This window comes from Symphalangus syndactylus, chromosome Y (assembly GCF_028878055.3).
Source record: "Symphalangus syndactylus isolate Jambi chromosome Y, NHGRI_mSymSyn1-v2.1_pri, whole genome shotgun sequence".
Taxonomy (NCBI): domain Eukaryota; kingdom Metazoa; phylum Chordata; class Mammalia; order Primates; family Hylobatidae; genus Symphalangus; species Symphalangus syndactylus.
This window is the reverse complement of record NC_072448.2, coordinates 28740001-28763877: the sequence shown is the minus strand read 5'-3', so window position 1 is coordinate 28763877 and position 23877 is coordinate 28740001. Positions and strand designations below refer to the sequence as shown.

The following is a 23877-nucleotide window of genomic DNA, read 5'->3' as shown; positions in this document are numbered from 1 at the left end:
TACCGTACCGTACTGTATGGTGTTGACTTATTTTATTTATTTAGTTTTATGTTATTTTCTTTGTTTGTTTGTTTTGGCCTGACCAAACGTCCATCAGACCCAGTCGTCGAAGTGGCGCTTCCCTTGGCAACAAGGGAGGGAGGAAGTTGGAGATGAGGGTGGGGGCGGTGGAGAAGACACAGTTGCCCCAGGCTGTGCGCAGGCGGCCTGAGATTCCTTCCTCTGTGAGGCCTCCCTTTTCAGAGTAACAGTGGCCGCTAGGTGATGCCCGACGTCTACCAATGAGAGTGTCAGCCCGGAATGAATTGGGATCGCCTGGAGGGGGATGGGGGAGGGGGAAGGATGGAGGCCCCCACAGCACAGTGGGTCACCGCGCCCTCCCAGGCGATCCCCACAACTACTCGACCAGGGACTCTGGGGGGAGGCAGCCTGAGCCCCCACCCATCGGATCATCTGGAACTTCCGTCCAGAGACCAGAGACCGACTGGGAATTCTCTCCCTCAAGGTCCAAATCGAAAAGAATCACTGGCACAGACACCGGGACTGAGGCCATTTCTAAAAGACTGGTTTCTGCGTTTTTGGTATATCCGTGTATGTCTGTAACACAAAATTACTTATTTTAAACGATTTTTGTCCTCCTGACGTGTACGGTCCTGTGGTAGACAGACCAGGGGACTCCTCAGCTCAGAGTCCGTGAGGCCAGAAGGTGACGTCCTAAATTTCTATTTAGAATGAATTTAAGCACACCAGCCAAGCACTCTGCCGTGAAACTGTCGGCGGGAAGACAAGCGGGTGGGGGCGGGGGGGAGGTGGGGAAGCCGGGCGCGGTAGGTCCACGCCTGTCATCCCCGCAGTTTTGGGAGGCCAAGGGCAGGTGGATCCCTCGATCCAAGCCTTTGGCAACGTGGCGAAACCTCGTCCCTAAAAAAAAACACAAAAACTAACTGGTTTCATAACTTGGACTCCAAGTTAATAAATAGATAAATAGGCCGGGGGCGGTGGCTCACGCCTGTCATCCCAGCACTTTAGGAGGCCCAGACGGACGGATCACGGGGTCAGGAGATCGAGACCATCGTGGCTACCGCAGTGAAACCCCGTCTCTACTCAAAATACAAAAAGTTAGTCAGGCGCGGTGGCGGGCGCCTGTAGTCCCAGCTACTTGGGAGGCTGGGGCAGAAGGTCGTGAACCCGGGAGGCAGAGCTTGCAGTGAGCCGAGATCGCGCCGCTGCACTCCAGCCTGGGCAACAGAGCGAGAGTCTGTCTCGAAAAGAAACAAACAAATAAATAAATAAATAAATAAATAAATAAATAAATAAATGTCAGTAAATACATGGATTAAAATTGAAAACTAAAAAAAAAAAAAAAAAAAAATGTAGCCGGCCGGGCGCGATGGCTCACGCCTGTCATCCCAGCAATTTGGGAGGCCGAGGCGGGCAGATCAACTGGGGTCGCCAGTTCGTTCGAGACCAGCCTGACCCACATGGAGAAATGCCGTCTCTACTAACAATACAAAATCAGCCGGGTGTGGTGGCCCATGCCTGTAATCCCAGCTACTCAGGAGGCTGAGGCAGGAGAGTCACTTGAACACGGGAGGTGGAGGTTGCGGCGAGCCGAGATGGTGCCATTGCACTCCGGCGTGGGCACCAAGAGTGAAACTCCTTCCCCCGCCCCCCAAAAAATTAAGTGCTGTGTTCTGTTATTTTTGCTTCCTACCCTGAGAAGAACATAATACAGCTGTTGTCTGCCTGCCTGCCTGCCTGCCTGCCTGCCTGCCTGCCTGCCTGCCTGTGACAGGGCCTCACTGTCTTTCGCCCAGACTGGAGTGCAGTGACACCATTCATTATGGCTCACTGGCTGCAGCCTCAACCTGCCCAGGGTTAGGCGATTCCTCAAGGGATCCTACGGCCTCGGCCTCCCAAAGTGCTGGGGTTGCAGGCGTGAGCCACCAGCACCCGGCCCGAGTTAATACGTCTTGTCTCACTACGTCTTAACCACACACCCATGAAGGACTCAAGTCAAGAGAGAGTCGGCAAGAGACTCTCAGCATTCTCTTCCGAAAGCACGTGTGTCCCGAGCTCCTGTGGTTTTAGGTGGCCACGCGTAGAGGAGAGATTTCCAATGTTTCCAGAGCGGTGCGAGCCACAGCCATTCGGGGCATCCGAGCCGGAGATGGGGTTTCTGACAGCGACTTGAGGGCCAGGAAGGGCCAGAATCTGCCAAGGCCCGTGTTCCAGGGTGGGGCCCGATGGAACCCAAGGTAGAGGGAGTCCGCCGTCCGCACAGAGAGAGCCCCAGCCCTAGGCCCCACTGTGCAGACCGAATCAGAAGGAAGAGAGTCCTTCGTCCTACATGCCACATCCCTCCACCGAACTTGGGAGCGGAAACATGGAAACCCCGTGTTTCCAAACGTGAGGTGACTCTCGGTTTACAATGGGTCACAAGGGGCCGGGCTCTCCGGAGTCCGCAGGATAAAGAAGTCATTTCTTGCTCGGCCTCCCCCATCCCCTGGTAACTGTCGCTGGTGACTTTAAATGAGCCGGGGCCGGCAGGCCCAGGAGCCGCTACGGGGGGAGGGGGCGGGGGGGTGTGCCTCAGGCACTGCAGAAAGGAAGTGGGCCTGAGCCCGGAGGATGACGGTGCTGCAGGAACCCGTCCGGGCAGCTATATGGCAAGCACTAAACCGCTATGCTTACCGAGATGCGGTTTTCCTCGCAGAACGCCTTTATGCAGAAGTACACTCAGAGGAAGCCTCGTTTTTACTGGAGACCTGTTCTTACCGCTCAGGAAAGGCCTACAAAGCATATAGACTCTTGAAAGGACACAGTTGTGCTACACCTCAATGCAAATACCTGCTTGCAAAATGTCGTCTTGATCTCAGCAAGCTTGCAGAAGGCGAACGAATCTTATCCGGTGGGGTGTTTAATAAACAGAAAAGCCATGATGATATCGTGACTCATATGTTATTGAGTTTGGTGATTCGGCTTGCTTTACTCTCTCATCGTTGGGACACGTATATCGCAAGACAGATCCGCTTGCCAAAGCATCGGAGTGTTACCCAAAGGGCCTTCGTTTCAAGCCTTTCTTCTGGTATCCCTTTGAATCATTCTGTGAAATAGGTGAAAAGCCGGATCCTGACCAAACGTTTAAATTCACATCTTTACAGAACTTTAGCAACGGTCTGCCCAACCGTTGCACCACACAAGTACCTCGTCATAGTTTATGTCACAGACAGCCTGAGACCCTTCTTACGGAAACACCCCAGGACACAATTGAATTAAACAGATTGAATTGAGAATCTTCCAATTCAAAGTACTCCTTGAATACAGATTCCCCAGTGTCTTCCATTGATTCAGCTGTCATTTCACCTGATACCGTCCCACTGGGAACAGGAACTTCCATATTATCTACGCAGGTTCAAAAGAAGCCAAAAGCTGGTCGAAGTTTATCAGGACGACCAGCAGCTGTTAGTCCATTAACTCCAAGTGTTGGGATTTTGCCATTAGAAACCCCAAGTCCGGGAGATGGATGGATCCTATTTACAAAACTACACTAGTATTAGACACCTCCTGTCACTGACGTGCCATCCACCGGAGCCCCTTCAAAAAAGCCTGTTGCCAGAATCGGCCGAACTGGAGCACAGTCTGTCTTCTCACAGAGTGGACATAGCCGAGAGGTAACTCCAATTCTTGCAAAAACACAAAGTTCTGGTCCACAAACAAGGGCATCACCTCAGGTATCGAGCCCCACTGTGGCATCTCCCCTAAATGCACTGCCTCGAAGAAATCCATGACTCTTGACTAGTGACAGCTCCACAACCAAGGAGAATAGGAAAAAAGTTAAAAATGAAGTGTCCACCTGAAATCCCAAACAGAAAAACAAAAAGTAAAACTAACGAAGGAGGAGTAACTCGACCTCACATCGATGGCAGCCTGGAAATGACAAAATTGGACTCTTCCATCATTTCAGAAGGGAAAATATCCGCAATCACACCTCAGATTCAGGCTTTTAATCTACGAAAAGCAGCAGCCGAAGGCTTGATGAGCCTTCTTCGTGAAAGGGGGAAAGGTTATGTAGCTTTGTGTTCTCACCACTGCACACAAGCTATCGATATTTGGAGCCATCCACCTTCTCCCCACCACGATGCCGGTAGGGTACTGTGCCACATCGGAAGGGCCTATTTTGAGCTTTCAGAGTCCACGCAAGCTGAAAGAATCTTCTCAGAGGTTAGAAGGATGGAGAATTACAGGGTCGAAGGCATGGAGCTCTGCTCCGCAACACTCTGGCATCCTCAAAAAGATGTTGCTCTGTGAGTTCTGTCAAAAGACTTGACAGACGTGGATAAAAATTCGCCAGCCAGAGGCCTGGCGTGCCGCAGGGAACTGTTTCCGCTTGCAACGGGGACACGATATGGCAATTAAATTCTTCCAGAGAGCTATCGAAGTGGATCCAAATCATGCTTAGGCCTCTACTGCATTAGGGCGGGAGTTTGTCTTCACTGTAGAATGGGACAAAGCATTAGCTTGTTTTCGAAATGCTATCAGAGTCCATCCTAGACATTGTAACGCATGGTAAGCGGCAATGAAGTGTAAAGACAAGCTCTTATCGACGGTGCCGGTGCTCGCTGATTTTTCTCGTTAGATAGCTCTTTATTGCCATGAATTTGGTTACAGATACCTAGGGATGGTACATACTGGTCAATAACGTCTAACTGAAATGCTCTCTTACGAAATGTATGTCTTTAACAAACTCTTAAATTAACTCCCGATAATGGAATACCAGATCCTTATACTCAACAGTTGCAGTCTTCTACCAAACTTTTGCAGATACTGTAGTTGTCTTTCGTTTGTGTGTGTGTTTCTTTAGTTTTGTGACTGGATGTGTTACTTTTTCTTTGAACACCGAAATGGTGATGGGGACAAAAAGTGCTTGGGAAATTGGAAAGGAACAGCATAATCCACTTATCGGATAATAGAAAAAAATATTGCAACGATTCACTGGTTGCTGCTTTTTGACAGTGTTCCAGTTGATGGAGTTACTATTAAGAAGTCAGTGTACCCTTTTATTTAGCAGTATCTCCGTTTTACTGTTTTGTACTTGCGTATCAGTAGACACATCGGAAATTACTGCCTAGGTCATATTGTTATCAACCGAATAAGATACGAAAACGTTTGGTCCTACTTCTGCCTCAACACCATACGTGCCGTTGACATTGGTTGTATTTTTCTGGACTGACTTCATAGTTTACACATCAGGTGGCCGGGCGCGGTGGCTCAAGCCTGTCATCCCAGCACTTCGGGAGGCCCAGGCGGGCGGATCACGAGGTCAGGAGATCGAGACCATCCTGGCTAACACGGTGAAACCCCGTCTCTACTAAAAATACAGAAAATTAGCCGGGCGTGTTGGCGGGCGCCTGTAGTCCCAGCTACTCGGGAGGCTGAGGCAGGAGAATGGCGTGAACCCGGGAGGCGGAGCTTGCAGTGAGCCGAGATCGCGCCACTGCACTCCAGCCCGGGCGACAGAGCGAGACTCCGTCTCAAAAAAAAAAAAAAAAAAAAAAAGAAAGAAAAGAAAAGAAATAGTTTACACATCAAGAGAAGGCCGGACGTGGTGGCTCACGCCTGCCGCCATCCCGGCACTTTCGGAGGCCGAGGCGGGCGGGTCACAAGGTCAAGAGATCGAGACCATCCTGGCCAACGTGGTGGAACCCTGTCCGTATTAAGAGTATAAAACTTAGGTGGCCGTGGTGGAGGGCGCCTGTAGTCCCAGCTACGCGGGAGGCTGAGGCAGGAGAATCGCTTGAACCCGGGAGGTGGAGGCGGCAGTGAGCCGAGATCACCCCATTGCACTCCAGCCTGGGCGACAGAGCGAGCGAGAGGCCGTCTGGAGGAAAAAAAAAAAATTAAAAAAAAAAAAAAAAAAAACAAAAAAAAAAAACATAAATAAATACCAGGAGAAACTATAATTCTGAAGTCATAACTCTGTGGTAGTTTTTTTTTGTCAGATACGGTTATCTTTGGGGTTAAGTATTACAGCAGTGGAGTTGTATCATTTGATTTGCTTCTAAATCTGCAGCATTCTATTACTAAAACATTTTTTGATTTGTGAATATGTTGTTTAACGGATTCTGTCTCATTTTGCTGTAGTAGTTACATGGCCTGAAAGGTGGCCAAAAACATAGTGCTAGCTATTGCTGACCAACGTAACAATCAACTTGCCGATACCGCCTTCTCTTCCGATAGCTATGTTCTCCGTCATATTTTAAGAACTCAGTTCTTCATGAGACTTGTGTTGTTTTTGATTTTTTTCCCAAGTCCGGGGGATCCTCGTGTTGTTTTCTGTCAATGCGTATTGTCTGTTCAGCTATTTTGCAGGAGTCGCATTCTTAAAAAACTTCACCCTATCAAAAATCGTCTTTAAAGGAGGAATATTCAGATCGGCAAGCTTTTCCTAGGAAGAGTGTAAATGCTGACGTATTTAGGTAGCTCTGAATTCTGAGCCACTATATTTTAACTACAAAATAGGTAGCCTTTCCTTCGTTTTCGCTTTCACTATCATCAGCACGGGGTTTAATACCTTTTCTTCATCTATAACACAACTACAATGATATACGAAGCCACTCAAATACAGCAGATACGTTGCGCTTTCAAAAAAAAAAAAAAAGAAAAAAGAAGTCTTTCTGTGGCACGGCATTAGCTGTGGCTCGAATCTAGAATCTCCAGTAAAAACCAATGAGACAGGGTGAAACCCCGTGCCTACTAAAAATAAAAAAATGAGCCGGGCCTGGTGGCGCTGAGGCAGGAGAATCACTGGAACCCAGGAGGCAGAGGGTGCAGTGAGCCGAGGTCACGCCACTGCACTCCAGCCTGGGCGACAGAGCAAGACTCCATCTCAGAAAGAAACAAACACGCAAAGCCAATGAAGGTGTTTAGCTCAACGTGTCGGGCTCAGGTCTCTTGACAGGATACATCCAGCACCGGGGCGGGGAACGTCGAGGGGTGGGGCGGAATCTATTTTGTGGCCTCAAGGGAGGGTTTGAGAGATAGTCCCGCAAACGGTGATGGCCTAAGGAAGCCCCTCCGCCCAAGAAGCAATATTCATTTCTAGCCTGTAGCCACCCAAGAGGGAGAATCGGGCTCTCTACAGACCCCACAACCCGCACCCCACCCCCCGCCCCGCCTCGTGAAATGGGCTCTCGCTCCGCCAGGCCCTATTCACGCCGTGTGGTTTTGTAACCTCCAGCGTGTGTGCGTGGGTTGCGGGGTGTGGTGGGGGTGGCTGTGGACAGAGGAGGGGATAAAGCGGCGGTGTCCCGCGGGTGCCCGGGACGTGGGACGTGGGTGGGGTGGCCAGAGCCTAGGGAACTCCTCGCCTGTCAGGACGTCTCCCCCACCCCCCACCCCGGTCCCCTCTCTGACCTACGCTCCACATCTTCGCAGTTCAGTGGGGACCTTGTGGGTGGAAGTCACCGTGCCTCTGGACTTTAGCCGACCAAGGCCGGGCTCCCAGGAGTCTCCCCAGAGTCGGGGCCTTGGGCAGGCTCACAGGGATGCTGACGGTGACGGTCGGTGACCGTGATGTACGTTGGAGGCCTCGGGCCAATGCAGAGGTATCCATTTGACCTCGGTGGGACAGGTCAGCTTTGCGGAGTCCCGTGCGTCCTTCCAGAGACTCATCCAGCGCTAGCAAGCACCGTCCCGAGGATCCCAGCTCCCAGCAGAGGCACTTTTGTTCACACAGAATCCTGGGCAGGAAAGTTCTCAGCAGGCTTAGGCCTCCAGCCAAAAACCCAAAACCACTTCTGGGATTTTTTTTTTCAAAGAGCCAGTGGTTCCACAGGGGGCCGTGGGTAGTTGTGGAAATGGAGAGAAGTGTCTGCAGATACATATTTGAGACAGAACGGACGGGGCTCGGTCACAGGTCACTTAGGACACGGGCAGATGCACATTGAGAAAACCCTCCCAGCATCCTAGGTGAACAGAGGCATGATCTTTCGAGACTGTCGAGGGAGAAGCAACTCCAGATTTTAGGGTTGGATCTTTATTCATATGTAGTATCTATGAGGTATCCAAGTCCAGAAATCAACTCGCCAGTTCTGTACAGCATTCTGTAGGGAGATCAAATCTGGGATGTCTGATGCTAAGAATTCAGGCCTTGGTAATGGATGAGATTAGATGTACTTGAGCTTATTTTGCAAAGAAAGAGAGGGCGGGAGATAGCGAGAGCCAGAGAGCGAGCGAGCGAGCGAGCAAGAGAGAGAGAGAGAGAGAGAGAGAGAGAGAGACAGAGAGACAGAGACAGAGATAGAGATAGAGAGAGACAGACAGAGAGAGACAAAGATACACAAAGAGAGAAAGACAGAGAGAGAGATAGAGAAAGACAGAGATGGACAGAGACCGAAAGAAACAGAAAGAAACAGGGAGACAGGAAGGGAGAGAGACAGACAGAGTGAGAGACAGACAGACAGGCAGAGAAAGAGAGTAAGATGGAAGGCAGACACACACAGAGGGAGAGAGAGAGAGAGAGGGAGAGAGACAGACAGAGTGAGAGACAGACAGACAGGATGACTGACAGGCAGAGAAAGAGAGTAAGATGGAAGGCAGACACACACAGAGGGAGAGAGAGAGAGAGAGAGGGAGAGAGACAGACAGAGTGAGAGACAGACAGACAGGATGACTGACAGGCAGAGAAAGAGAGTAAGATGGAAGGCAGACACACACAGAGGGAGAGAGAGAGAGAGGGAGAGAGACAGAGACAGACAGACAGAGAGAAAGAAAGAGACAGACAGAGAAAAAGAGACAGAGAGAGAGAAAGACAGACAGACAGACAGAGAGAAACAGACAGAAAGAGAGAGACACAGACAAAGAGAGAGAGAGAGAGAGAAACAGACAGACAGGGAGGCAGAGAGAGACAGACAGACAGGCAGAGAAAGACAGTAAGACACAAGACAGACACAGAAAGAGAGAGAGACAGGCAGAGACAGAGAGAGAAACAGATGGGCAGAGAGAGAGAGACAAATAGACAGAGAGGGAGAGAGAGAGGGAGACAGACAGGCAGAGAAAGCGAATAAGACAGAAGACAGACACAGTGAGAGAGAGAGACAGAGACAGAGAGAAAAAAGAGAAAGACGGACAGACAGACAAAGAGACAGACAGAGAAAGACAGAGACGGACAGAGAGAGACAGAGAGAAACAGACAGAAAGAGAGACAGAGAGAGAGAGAGAGGCAGGCAGAGAAAGAGAGTAAGACAGAAGACAGACACAGTGAGAGAGACCGGCAGAGAGAGAGACAGAGAGAAAGATAGAGAGAGACGGACAGACAGAGAAAGGCAGAGACGGACAGAGAGAAACAGAAAGAGAGAGAGACAGAGACAGAGAGAAACAGACAGACAGAGAGAGAGAGAGAGAGAGAGAGAGAGAGGCAGACCGACAGACAAACAGGCAGAGAGAGGGAGTAAGACGGAAGACAGACACAGTGAGAGAGACAGTCAGAGAGAGAGACAGAGAGAAAGAAAGAGAGAGACAGACAGACAGAGAAAGACAGAGACGGACGGAGAGAAACGGAAAGAGAGAGAGACAGAGACAGAGAGAAACAGACAGGCAGAGAGAGAGAGAAGACAGAGAAAGAGAAAGAGAGAGACAGAGACAGACAGAGACACAGAGAGAAGGGGAAGAAAGGCGTGCTCCAGAAATAATTACACATATTTTATAATGCTTTTGATCCCATAAACTGTGGCCGGGGGTATACTTTGAAAACAACAACAAGAACAACAACAACGACGACGACGACGACGACGACGACAACGACGACGACGACAACTACAACAACAGCAACAGCAACAAGAGCAGCAGCAGCATTCGCTTACGGATTTCTAGAAAATAAGATGTTATGAAGTATAGTCAACATCAACCGGCTCTCACTGCACGTGGAGAGATGCAGAAAAGCGTTAGTTAACAACAGGAGAAAACAGCAGCTGACACGTCTTGGGGAAAATAGACGTCTTCCTGAAAACTGGGGATCGCTACTTCACCTGAAAAGAAAGACATACGAAAAAGGAAAAACACGAACAAAACAAAACAAGCCAACAAACACGGGCCAAGGCACCGTCCCTGGAAATCTTTTTTTCTTTTTTTCGTACTTTAAGTTTTAGGGTACACGTGCACAATGTGCGGGTGTGTTACCTATGTATCCATGTGCCATGTTGGTGTGCTGCACCCATTAACTCGTCATTTAGCATTAGGTGTATCTCCTCATGCTATCCGTCCCCCCTCCCCCCACCGTCCCTGGAAATCTTAAGTGAGCAAAGTATTAGTTTTCAGAAAGCGTTTCTATTTCGGGCAAATACTGAGAAGGCCCAGACTAGAGCTGTGACGCCGTTCCCATTGTGAAACTCTGCTGGCCGGAGGGAGGGAGGGAGGGAGGGAGGGAGGGAGGGAGGGAGGGGAAACTAAAACATCATGATAAAAGGTGATTGAGACCCAGCCAGGGTGAAGCTTTCCCAGGGAGGGAGGCCTGAGGAGGGGAGCGGGGGGAGAAACCCCACAACTGCAGACCCGCCCGCTTGCCCACGCGGGTCAGGGGCTCCGCCATCGGCGGCCCAAGCTGCCTCTGGGGAAGTGGGACCGTGCCGCCCCCATCTTCAAAAACGGTGGCCACTGAGTGAGGCCTGACGCCCACCGATGCAAATGTCAGCCTGGCAAGCATGAGATCGCCGGCAAGGGGTGGGGGAAGGGGAGAGAAGACCGAGGCACACCGGGGTGGATCCGGAAAGTTTCCAAGCAGGGTGTTGGGAGGCGGGGGGGCAGGGGTTTGGGGGGCAACCCACCTAACTGACTCACTAAATGAACGTAACGGGACGTGGGTAGTGGGGGAGCCGTGGGGGCGACTCGAAAATTAAACTAAAGCCCAAGTCGAAGAGTCTATGCGCACGAAAGAAACCAAAACACAAAGAAAACTAAAGCGCCGATCAAAGAACAATAGGGCCCCCGCCAGGGCGGATGTTCCCTAGGCAACGAGGGAGAGAGGGAGGGGCCTCCGGAAGGGAGAGAGAGAAACCAGTTGCCCCAGGCTCGGTGAAGTCGGCGAGACCTCCCTCCGCGTCACGTCGACTTCCCATAACAGTGGCCGCTAGGTGATGCCCGAAGACAACCGATGCCCGCAAGTGTCAGTCAGCACGGAAGAGAATTTATGTATTTATTTATTTATTATTTATTTATTTATTTATTTATTTATTTATTTATTTAGAGACAGAGTCTCACTCACTCTGCAGCCTGGGCTGTAGTGCAGTGGCGCGATCTCGGCTCACTGCAGCCTCCGCCTCCCAGGTTCCAGCGATTCTCCCGCCTCAGCCTCCCGAGTAGCTGGCATCACAGGCACCCGCCCCACCCACCGCTCCAGACTCAGTTTTGTATTTTTAGTAGAGACGGGGTTTCGCCGTGTTGGCAAGGCTGGTCTCGAACTCCCAACCTCAGATGATCCACCCGCCTCGGCCTCCCAAAGTGCTGGGATGACAGACGTGAGCCACCACGCCCGGCCTTAACTGTTTCTTTTTAAGTCGAGGAGCTTATCAGGGAACTAGGAGAAGTACAGACGCCACACGTGACAGAGAGAAACGTCTGAAAACGCCCCTCGCATCCAAGTGGGGACCCGGCCTCGACCTCCCGAAATCATACACCGAGTGGGGAAGCCCAGCAAGGCCCGTCTGTCCACATTCCTCTCGGCCCCTCGAAGCACCTAAGCCCGCGCTTCTCACTTTCATGGAAGGGGCAGGGCCCTCCCCGGCACGGGGCGTCTGACAGACTGACAGAGAACGAGACAGACATAGAAAGACAGAGATGGATGGGGAGAGATAGAGAGAAACAGACAGAAAGAGAGAGAGAGACAGACAGACAGACAGAGAGAGAGAGAGAGAGACGCAGAGAAAGAGAGTAAGACAGAAGATAGGCACACGGAGAGAGACAGAAGGACAGAGAAAAAAGAGAGACAGACAGACAGAGAAAGAGACATACAGAGAAAGACAGTGACGGACAGACAGAGAAAGAGATAAACAGACAGAAAGAGAGAGACACAGAGAGGGAGAGGGAGAGAGAATCAGAAAGGGAGGGAGAGAGAGAGACAGATGGACAGGCAGAGAAGAGCCAGAGAGAGACAGACAGATGGACAGGCAGAGAAGGAGAGTAAGACAGAAGAGAGACACAGTGAGAGAGACAGGCCGAGAGAGAGAGAGACAGAGAGAAAGAAAGAGAGAGACAGACAGAGAAAGACAGAGATGGACAGAGAGAAACAGACAGAAAGAGAGAGAGACACACAGAGAGAGAGCGAGAGAGAGAGAGAGAGAGAGAAACAGAAAGGGAGGGAGAGGGACAGACAGACAGGCCGAGAAGGAGAGACAGACAGAAGATAGGCACAGAGAGACACAGAAAAAGAAAGAGAGAGGCAGATAGAGAAAGAGACAGACAGAGAAAAACAGAGAGAGACGGAGAGAAACAGACAGAAAGAGAGAGAGAGAGAAACAGACAGGAAGGGAGAGAGAGAGACAGACAGACAGACAGGCAGAGAAAGAGAATAAGACAGAAGACGGACACAGTGAGACAGGCGGGGAGAGAGAGAGAGAGAGAGAGACAGAGAAAGAGACAGACAGAGAAAGACAGAGACAGACAGAGAGAGAAAGGGAGAAACAGACAGAAGAGAGAGAGAGAGACAGAGAGAGAGAAATAGAACGGGAGGGAGGGAGAGAGAGAGAGAGAGAGAGAGAGAGAGAGACAGACAGACAGAGAAGGAGAGTAAGACAGAAGACAGCCACAGTGAGAGAGGCAGACAGAGAGAGAGAGAGAGAGAGAGAGAGAGAGAGAGAGAGAGACAGAGAGAAAGAAAGAGAGAGACAGACAGAGAAAGACAGAGATGGACAGAGAGAGACAGAGAGAAACCGAGAGAAAGAGAGAGACAGACAGAGAAAGAGACAGACTGGCAGAGAGAGAGAGTCAGACAGAAGATAGGCAGAGAGAGAGAGAGACAGAGAGACACGGAAAGAGAAAGAGAGGGGCAGACAGACAGAGAAAGAGACAGAAACAGACAGAAAGAGAGAGAGAGACACAGACAGGCAGGGAGAGAGAGACACAGACAGACAGGCAGAGAAAGAGAGTAAGACAAGACAGATACGGTGAGACAGGCAGAGAGAGAGAGAGAGAGAGAGAGGCAGAGACAGAGAGAAAGAAAGAGACAGACAGGCAGACAGACAGAGAAAGAGACAGAGAGAGAAAGAGAGGAACAGAGAGAGACAAGAGAGAAACAGATAGAAAGAGAGAAGGTCGTAGCCTAGGAGTGATACGGTGCCTTTTGTTTCATTTTCTCTTTCTTTTCTTTGCTTTTTTTCTTTCTTTCACTTATTTATTAATTTATTTGGAGACCGAGTCTCACTCTGCCGCCCAGGCTGTAGTGCAGTGGCGCGATCTTGGGTCACCTCAACCTCCGCCTGCCAGGTTCAGGCCATTCTTCCGCCTCGGCCTCCCGAGCAGCTGGGAGTACAGGCGCCTGCCCCACCGCGCCCGACTCCGGTTTCGTATTTTCACTAGAGACGGGGTTTCACCACGTTGGCCAGGCTGGTCTCGAACTCCTGACCTCGGGATGACAGACGTGAGCCACTGCGTTCAGTGTACAGTGCCATTTCTTAGAAATCACTCACGGGAACACATAGTTATAGGTCATGTGTAGAGATGTTTTTAATGTATTTGTGTGTGTGTGTATGTATGTATGTATGTATGTATGTATGTATGTATGTATTTATTTATTTATTTATTACGCGGGGAGGTGGGGGGACGGAGTTTCGCTCTTGCTGCCCAGGCTAGAGTGCAATGGCATAGGGGACACAAGGAGTCAACCTACGGCAGAGAGGACAGACACATCATTCAGAGCGTAAGGGCCTCAGCGAAAGGTGGCAGGGCCCGCGCTTTTAAAGGCTGAGATCCCGGCGGCGCAGGCCTGTCGTCCCAGCACTTTGGGAGGCCCAGGAGGGCGGATCACTTGAGGCCAGGAGTTCGATACCAGGGTGGCCGACAAGAAGAAACCCCGTCCCTACTAAAAATAGAAAAATGAGCCAGCTGTGGTGGTGCGTGCCTGTCATCCCAGCTACCGAAGAAGAATCACTGGAACCAGGGAAGCAGAGCCTCTCCTGTCAGTGGCTGACTACCCAGGGTGTGGGGGAGCGAATACTGGGGTAGTTCGGGAAGGCAGAGGCAGCTCTAAAAGCATAGAAAAGGATGCTTAACTCATTTTAAATATATTTTTAATGGACAAATAATAACGGCGTACACGTATGAGGTATATCGTGATAGTTCGATCTACGTATACATTGTAGAAAGACTCAATCAAGCTAAGCAACATATTCATCACCTCACCAACTTATGACCTTTTTGGGGGGAGAATATTACAAATCTATTCTTTTAGCAATTTTGAAGTCTATAGCACATTATGATTATTATTAACTGTGGACGCAACTCATTTTCTTGCTTCCTATCCTATGGGCTACTGGAAATTGTATCAGTCCTTCAGTTTTCTACCCGTATGTCCCATAGTATCGGGGCTTTCTTGCAGCATTTCTAGGATATCTGTGGAGACAAAGTACAGTTGAAGGTAGAATGTGTTTTCTCTGCATTTGCTCTGACCTCCCAGAAACCTGTTCCATGACCACTCAAGATTAGGTGTTCAAGCCTGAAGTATTTGTTAGAGAAGGCATTTCACAACGCCTGGCATATCGATCAAAGCCACGTGTGTTCCTACAGCAGACACCGTTGAGGTGGGAGAAGCAGAAGTCCCTATTCCCAAGGAGAGAGACAGCATGGGCCCACGACTACCAGCTGGCTGAGCAACATAGAGTGGTTCCTCTTTAAAGGCTCGTGTGTAACCCGAGGTTTAAGGACAACCTGTATTCACGGGGTGTCAGTCTGGGGATTCTGTGGAAGGTTTTACGGAAAGCGATATGACGTGAACTTTGAAGAACAGTGTGGCAGGCGAACAGGTAAAAAACACGGTGGACAAAGTTGTAAAGTTGTCGCCCGTAGAGTAGGAGGAAAATGACCTGGTCGAGCAGAGACTGCCCGCAAGGGAGCAACGGTTGGGGAAGGGGACAGGATCGTAGGTAAAATAGGGAGGCAGATAAGGATATCTAGTCTGAAGACCTTAGGAAAGGAAAATCACAGAGGACTAGAAAAAGCCTAAATCCCCACGACGGTGTACAAGGTCTCGCACGATGAAGCCCACCGTTTTCTCGTGAATGAGAGGAAGCTCTGAAAAGCCTGTGTCATCACAGGATGCAGTTGACAACCGGACAAAGAGGGAAGGTCCTGGCAGAGGACTTAGACGAGTGTTTCCGGTTGTCTTTCTGTGAGACATTTGCAGAGTCAGTCAGCATCCCTCAGCTGTGAAAACTATAATATGACAGGTATGATACTCTAGGGAGAGACACGAAGGGTGGTAAGAGAAGATCATTCGCAGCTGTGGAACCCTGGGCTTTGTGTGCAGTGAAACGCACAGACGATTCCATTCGACTCTCCACACCACCAACGAACCCTTCATTTTACAGGATCAGAGTAGCTAAGTAACTTTTGCAAGTGCGTCGGCTTGGAAAATGTTCAAAGAAAGGTGTGCCCGATTTCTAAGCCCGTCCTATTTCATCATGTCAGTTTCGCCCATCCTAGCCTAATAAGAAGGGTCGCTTCGGCATATTTATCACACACTTAGGTTCCAGAGCCCGTGCCAAGACTTAGAATAAAAGAATTTTAAGTGAGGTGCCTAGGAATCTGCGTGTTTAATACACACCCTAGATGGTTAGTAGGATCAAGTCATTTTGGGGAATCCCTGCAATGTGTCACACCGCCTTGAGAAAAGGCATAAGGTTGGAGAGGAAAGGGGAGGGATGGAAAGAGGTGAAGGAGGTAGTATTGACAGGATTTGACCGATCGCAGGAGAAGTGAAGTCTTCAGTCTCTGACTAGCATTTCTGTCTGAAGTTTTGTCAGTGTAGACCCCCGCCCAGCAACAAAATCCTCCTCTAATCGGGCCAAAAGTAGCGAGTGGCCATTCTGCCACGCTCTCTCGGGTGTGAGCATCCCAGGAGAGTTGTAGCCAGGACACAGCAGCATGCCGGTGTGCCGCTCTGGTCGCATACGTTAGAGATGATTTTCATGACACTCACAGGTAAAAAGAAACGTAAAAGGTTTCTGGGAGAGAAGCCGACCATCACGTTCCTGTTTTCAGAACAGAAAAATCGCCGTCATCGTTCGGTTCATTTAAAAAATAACGATGCTGTATTTAAGGAGAGAGTTTCTTGGAGCAAGAAGTGATGTTAAATGTTTAAAGATTTTAAATCGACAAACTAGGCTACAGTAAATCCTTTTACTTTTGGAACAGCGAGCCATTCTCCTCGAGCTCTTCGGGTCCTGAGTGACTCACCACGTTCAGCATAGATAAATGCCTTCCGTCCTTCAGTGAAGACACTGCCGATGGTAGGCAGAATAATGGTTCCTCAACTATGTCCATACCCTTATCCCTGGGACCTGTGGATATGTTACTTTAAATAGCAAAGAGAACTTAACAAATGTGATTAGGTATTTTGAGACAGGAAGAGAAGCCCAGATTATCCAGGTGGGCCCAATAGAATCACAAGAGTCCTTATAATAGAGGGCAGGTGAGCAAGAATCAAAGAAAGAGACGCAATAATGGAAGCAGAGGTCAGGGTGCCGTGATTGCTAGAATGGGGTCACAGGCTAAGACACGCAGATAGCCTCTAGCAGCTGGAAAAGTAACAGCCATCGATTCTTTCCTAGAGTCTCCAGAGGAATGCAGCTCTGCTGACACCTGTTTTAGCCTAGAGAGACTAATTTTGGGTTTGTCATCTCCAGAACTATAAGGTAATACATTTTGATTGCCGTAAGCCACCCATTTTACGGTAATTTTGTGACAGTAGCAATAGGAAACTCATAACACCGTCATCAGGTGGCTTTCGTGTGTTATTTCCACGATGAGCAGGAAGGCTCTTGTATCCAAGAGGGATCCTTAGCAAAAACCAGCAGGGAGGCAAAACCGAGACCCAAGGTCAAAGTTGACTGTGTCGACCTTGACTTAGAACGCATTTCTGGGTGAAGAAGCCCTAACGTCTTCCTTTGACTCTGAAACCCATGGAGTTTCTGTTCCTTATAACTGCCAGTGACAATGTTCCACCTCACCGTGCCTTCCCTATGGTCATTCACTCTTTTTTTATTCTTTTTCAGACGGGGTCTCTTACTGTCACCCAGGCTGGAGCGCAGTGCTACAGTACCGGTTCACTGCAGCCTCAAACTCGTGGGCTCGAGTGATCCTCCCGCCTCAGCCTCTGGAGTAGTCGGGACCACAGATAGGCACCACCACACCCGGCTAATTAAAACATTTTTTTGTTTTTTTTTTTTTTTTTTGTAGAGACGGGACCCTGCTCTATTGCCTAGGCTGGCCTTGAACTCCCGGCCTCAAGCAATCCTCCTGCCTAAGCCTCCCAAAGCACTGGGATCGCAAGCATGAGCCACCACGCCCGGTCCTCTCTTACTTCTCTTAACGCTACCCTGTCAGATATCCCCTGGGCCATTATCCCTCAGATATTGCAGCTTTTAGGGCCAGCTTCGGAGAGTCTTCCCCATGACATTTTTAGTCCATAAATCCTATTCTGAGGAAATTACAGTAACGCTTCCTAAAAATCATGCCACGAAATGGAACGTAGGCCAGGCACGGTGGCTCACACCTGTAATCTCAGCACTTTAGGAGGCCAAGGTGAGCAGATCGCTTGAGCTCAGGAGTTCGAGACCAGCCTGGGCAACGTGGCAAAACCCCATCTCTACAAAAAATACAAAAAAAAAAAAAAATGAGCTGGGCATGGTGGTGAATGCCTGTAGATCCAGCTACTCAGGAGGTTGAGTTGAAAGAATGGCTTGAGCCCCAGAGGCGGAGACCGCAGTTGCAGGAGCCAGTTGACAGAGCGAGAGAAGGTCCAAAAAAAAAAAAAAAAAAAGAAAAGAACAAAGAAAGAACAGACCCCAATACCGCATTGTCGCTGAACGTTCCCCCAAAAGGCCAGAAACCCCCTGACTCAGGTCAAGGAGGTGGTGTTTCATTTTATCTCTCTCTCTCTCTCTCTCTCTCTCTCTCTCTCTCTCTCTCTCTCCCCCTCTGTCTCTCTCTTTCTCCCCTAACTTTCATTTCTTGTTCAAGCATACCCGTGCAAGATTGTCACATAGGTACACTTCTGACTGGGGGGTTCAGTGTGCAGATGATTTCATCACCCGGATACTCAGCGCCGTACCCGACAGTTTTCGCGTTTTTTGTGTGTTTTGTCTTTTCCGGAAGCCGTCTCTCCTTCCACCCCTTCTCCCTCAAGTAGGCTCCCGCGTCTCTCGTTCCCCTCGTTCTGTCCATGCAGAAGTCTCATCTATAAGTTCCCACTTCTAGATGAGGGACGCTCCCCTCCGTCCCCACCCCGCACCCCCTCCCCCCACACACCCTCATTCCCGCACCCCCCCCTCCTCAAACGCAAGAAAGGGAGAAAGACAGAAATGAAAGTAAGAAGTGAGCCTCCAAGGCGGTGGAGGCGGGGGATCACAAAGGGTGAGCAAGCGATGGGGGTCGGGAGATATCTTGGCCGAGCTATGAAAAATAGGGGACCCACTTTCCAGCCCCACCACACCCCCTATTCCTCAACCGCAGTCAGCCTCTGGGTGGGGTTGCGCCCGTCAAAGCTTCTGAATGGAGAGAAGCCCAAGGCTATGGAAGGCATCAGCTCCAACTCCAGGAAGGGAATAGGGCTCTGTGCATATGAATGGGGCTCTAGAAGGCGGTGCCGCGGCGCCCAAAGCGATGCGCCTAGCCTCGCCTCGCCTGGCCCAGAGCGAGACTCCGTCTCCAAATAAACAAACAAATAAATAAATAATAAAAAAAATCATCAATAAAAAGAAAGAAAGAGAGAGAGAGAAAGAAAGGAAAGAAAGAAAGAAAAGAAAGAAAGAAAGAAAGAAAGAAAGAAAGAAAGAAAGAAAGAAAATAAAGAAAGAGAGAAAGAAAGAGAGAAAGAAAGAAAGAAAGAAAGAAAGAAAGAAAGAAAGAAAGAAAGATAAAGAAAGAATCAGTACAGCGGTCGTGGTCGTGAATCATTCCCCGGAGTCCAGGCGCAGTGGCTCACGCCCGTCACGCCAGCACTTTGAGTCGCCGGATCAGGAAGGTTGCCACAAAATGATGAGACCCCGTCTGTGGAAACACATTCAAAATTGAAGGCCGGGCGTGGCGGCTCACGCCTGCCATCCCAGCACTTCGCGAGGCCGGGGAGGGCGGATCACCTGAGGTCGGGAGTTCGAGACCAGCCTGACCAACACGGAGAAGCCCCGTCTCTACTAAAAATACCAAATCAGCCAGACGTGGTGTCGCATGCCTGCAATCCCAGCTACTCGGGAGGCTGACGCAGGAGGATCGCTTGAACCCGGGAGGCAGAGGTTGCGGTGAGCCAAGATGACGCCATCGCACTGCAGTCTGGGCAACAAGAGCGAAACCCCGTCTGTCTGTCTCGGGAAAAAAACAAAATTAAAAATGATCTGGGCACAGTGGCGCGTGCGTGCGGTCTCAGGGACTGTACTCTGGAGGCTGAGGTGGAAGGATCGGTTGAGCCCAGGAGCGTCCACGCTGCAGTGAGTGAGTTACGATGGCACCACTGCCAGGGTGACAGAGTGAGACGCCGTCTCTCAATCAGTCCATCCATCAGATGACTGGAAGGCGCTCTCTGCGCCTTACTTTCAAAGGGTGTATCTTTAGGCCCAGCAGGCACGGTGCCTCACGCCAGTCATCCCAGCACTGTGGGAGGCCGAGGTGGGAAGAAAGAAGGAAGGGAGCGAGGGAGGAAGGGAGGAAGGAAGAAAGTCAGGAAGGCAGTCAGGCAGGAAAGAAAGAAGAAAGGAGGAAAGAAAGAAAGAAAGAAAGAAAGAAAGAAAGAAAGAAAGAGAGAAGAAAAAAGAAGAAAAGAGAAGGGAAGAAAAGAAAAGAAAAGAAAACGGGGAGGGGGCATATCTCCTTGACCGGTGACTGCCCAGGATACAGTGGGTCACGGCTGACTGAAGCCTCGACCTGTGGGGCCTCAAGTGATCTCCTCCTTATCTCAGCCTCCCGCGTAGCCGCGAGTACAGGCGGGCATCACCCCGCACAACTCATCTTCTAATAATATCATGATTTTACGGTATGGCGACAGAGTCTCGCACCGTCACCCGGGCTGGATGGCCGTGGCACGATGTCAGCTCACCGCAAGCTCGGCCTCCCCGGTTGAAGCCACTGGCCCGCCGCAGTCTCCCGAGTAGTTGTGGTTCCAAGCCTATGCCACCAGGCCTGGCTAATTGTTCTAGATCTCATAGAGATGGGGTTTCGCCACGTCGGCCAGCCCGGTCTTGAACTCCTGGCCACGAGGGATCCACCCGCCTCGGCCTCCCAAAGCGCTGGAATGACAGGCGTGAGCCACCGTGCCCGGCCCAGAGAAGGGGTTTCATCAGCCGACGGGTGGAGGGTGGGGTGGGTTTTACCGAGCCTGCGTACCGTGCAAAGGATAAGTGAGTGTGGTTTGTGAACTAGATGCGGAAATTGTGTGTGTGTGTGTGTGTGTGTGTGTGTGTGTGTGTGTGTGTGAGAGAGAGAGAGAGAGAGAGACCAATCCCACCACGAGGACCCGGAAATGGTGTTTGATTTGGGTCCCCGTCTGGTCACCTGTCTGTCTGTAGATGACTGAGGATTCCACCAGTGAAGGTCAACAAGTATCTACGGGGCTGTTTCTCCCTCTCATGGGTCTCACTCATCTGTGTGGTGGAGAAAGGGAAGAAAGCAGGTTGTGATGGGAAGTCGTCTTCACGCCTGAGGAAGCTGCAGGCAGGCTGACCGGAAGGAGGGCATCGTATGTGCCATTTCCATACCCGGGCCCCCTTCACAAGGCTGGGGCTGCCAGTCCACCCTGTACGTCAACCCACCCCCAAGAACAGCACGGTCCGGGGTGGTCCAGTCTCATCCCATCCGGCCCACCCGGGGAAGTCTCCGCCGGAGGATTCGAAAGCAGCGTCAACACGGTTCCCCTGGGGTCGCCCGGGAAAGGCCAGCCTGGGGAGGGTAGCGGGACGCGATCGTGGGGCGGGCATCCGCCTCAGAGCTCCCCGGAAGGTGGCAGGTAGCCGGTGGGGGACGCCGAGGCAGAGACGTGTGGCAGGAGATAGACCTGGAAGCCGGGGGGAGAAGCGGGGACGTGGGGAGAGGGAAGGAGGCCCTCGGGAGGATTTAGCACCGAGAACCCACTCAGCCAAGCTCCCTCCGTCTTCTCGGGTCCAAGGTCCACCCTGGGAGACGGCAAGAGAAAGGTTCACTCGGCGGTTCTCGTCTTTCTCTTTATTTTTTTCATCCTTTCCATGTTACAAGGGATGCTCATTTCAACAACCAGACGGTGGAGGTGACGGGAGAAACGTCAAGGCCAGGAGTTTGAGACCAGCGTGAGCAACAGAGCAAGACAAGTAGGAGAGCCCAGCTGAAAAAAATGAAAAAGAAGGAGGAGGAGGAGGAGGAGGAGGAGGAGGAGGAGGAGGAGGAGAACATGGGGGGTGGGGGTGGGGGAGGAGAAGGAAAGAAAAGAAAAACGAAAAAAAAAAAAAAAAGAGAAGCAACCACCAAGAAAGTTAAAATTCTCCAACGGTCGGAAGTTGAAGACGAGACTGACCAAGATGGAGAGACCCCGCGTGTACCGAAAATAGGAAAATTAGCCGGGCATGATGGCGCATTCCCGTCACCCGGGAAGGCTGAGGCAGGAGAATCAGTCGAACCTAGGAGGCGGAGGTTGCGGTGAGCCGAGATCGCGCCATCGGACTCCACCCTGGGCGACAAGAGTGACACTGCGTCTAAAGAAAAAAAAAAAGAAAAAGAAAGAAAGAAAGAAAGAAAGAAAGAAAGAAAGAAAGAAAGAAAGAGAGAGAGAGAGAGAGAGAGAGAGAGAGAGAAAGAGAAAGGAAGGAAGGAAGGAAGGAAGAAAGAAAGAGAAAGAAAGAGAAAGAAAGAAAGGAAGGAAGGAAGAAGGAAAGAGAAAGAAAGAAAAAGAAAGAAAGAAAGAAAGAAAGAAAGAAAGAAAGAAAGAAAGAAAGAAAGAAAGAAAAGGCAGATTGGTGAGATTGGTGGGGTGCGTCTCAACGTTTTATTTGTTTGCAGTCGCCGTAGTACAAACGGAAAGAACAGTGGCCGCTAGGTGATGCCCGAAGACAACCGATGCCCGCAAGTGTCAGTCAGCACGGAAGAGAATTTATTTATTTATTTATTTATTTATTTAGAGACAGAGTCTCACTCACTCTGCAGCCTGGGCTGTAGTGCAGTGGCGCGATCTCGGCTCACTGCAGCCTCCGCCTCCCAGGTTCCAGCGATTCTCCCGCCTCAGCCTCCCGAGTAGCTGGCATCACAGGCACCCGCCCCACCCACCGCTCCAGACTCAGTTTTGTATTTTTAGTAGAGACGGGGTTTCGCCGTGTTGGCAAGGCTGGTCTCGAACTCCCAACCTCAGATGATCCACCCGCCTCGGCCTCCCAAAGTGCTGGGATGACAGACGTGAGCCACCACGCCCGGCCTTAACTGTTTCTTTTTAAGTCGAGGAGCTTATCAGGGAACTAGGAGAAGTACAGACGCCACACGTGACAGAGAGAAACGTCTGAAAACGCCCCTCGCATCCAAGTGGGGACCCGGCCTCGACCTCCCGAAATCATACACCGAGTGGGGAAGCCCAGCAAGGCCCGTCTGTCCACATTCCTCTCGGCCCCTCGAAGCACCTAAGCCCGCGCTTCTCACTTTCATGGAAGGGGCAGGGCCCTCCCCGGCACGGGGCGTCTGACAGACTGACAGAGAACGAGACAGACATAGAAAGACAGAGATGGATGGGGAGAGATAGAGAGAAACAGACAGACAGGGAGGGAGAGAGACAGACAGACAGACAGAGAGAGAGAGAGAGAGAGAGAGAGAGAGACGCCACATGACAGATAGGACCGGAGCGTACCGTGACTCACAGGTGTCGTCACAGCACTCTGGGAGGCCGACGTGGGAGGATCGCTGGGGCCTAACAGTTTGAGATCACGTCGACATGTGAGAAGACACCTGCAATAATAATAATCACAGAAGTTTAAAAAGAGATTCTATGTGCCCAGAGCGTGGACAACAAAGCGAGAGTACATCCGTACTAAAAAGAAGAGGACTGATAGGCAGGCAGGCAGGCAGGCGGGCACGCAGGCAAATATAGAATGAGCCAGGTGCAGTGTCTCACGCCTGTAATAGCAGCAGTGTGGGCGGCCGAGGCAGGCAGGCGGATTGCTTGAGAACAGGAGTTCGAGATCGGCCTGGGCAACCTGATAGAACCCCGAACCCCATCTCGCTCACATACCTACATACACAGCTACCTACCTACGGAAAACATGAGAAACAACATAAAAGTCAACCGGTGTGGTGGTGCGTGCCTGTAGTCCCAGGTAATGGGGATGGGAGGGATCAGAGGCAGGACGACCTCTTCTCGGTCGGTCCAAAGCGTGGAGGCTGGGGTGATCCTGGGCGACAGAGACAGAGGAAGACCGTGCCAGTAAGTAAGGAAGAAAGTAAGGAAGTGAGTAAATACATAAGCAAGCAAGCCTGCAAACGATGAACGTGACGGCGACATAGAATAACCCATGAGAATACACAAGCAAATAAGAGGGCACGCATAAAGCTAAAAGGTAGTGAAGATCACAATCAATCGTTTTCACCCCACCCCACCCCACCCCACCCCACCCCACCCCACCCCACCTCACCCCACCTCACCCCACCTCACCCCACCTCACCTCACGTAAG

At 50.7% G+C, this 23877-nt stretch overlaps 1 long non-coding RNA gene and 1 pseudogene across 3 annotated transcripts in view; one reads left to right on the top strand and one right to left on the bottom strand.

Annotated features, from left to right (window-relative positions):
• Positions 1-1465: 1465 nt before the first annotated feature.
• Positions 1466-4790, top strand: LOC134736112 (cell division cycle protein 27 homolog; annotated as a pseudogene).
• Positions 4791-21595: 16805 nt separating this feature from the next.
• LOC134736122 (uncharacterized) overlaps positions 21596-23877 on the bottom strand; it is a 2588-nt gene continuing 306 nt past the window's right edge. The window contains exons 1-4 of one of the 3 annotated variants that reach the window (XR_010119851.1): positions 23868-23877; positions 23458-23597; positions 23057-23154; positions 21596-21920 (exon numbers count right to left, since the gene is read on the bottom strand). The exon at positions 23868-23877 is cut by the window's right edge and continues 306 nt beyond it. This is a non-coding gene — a long non-coding RNA (uncharacterized lncRNA). Of the gene's footprint in view, positions 21921-23056; positions 23155-23457; positions 23808-23867 lie in introns of those variants that run through there. The other 2 variants (XR_010119852.1, XR_010119850.1) reach the window with 2 other exon arrangements.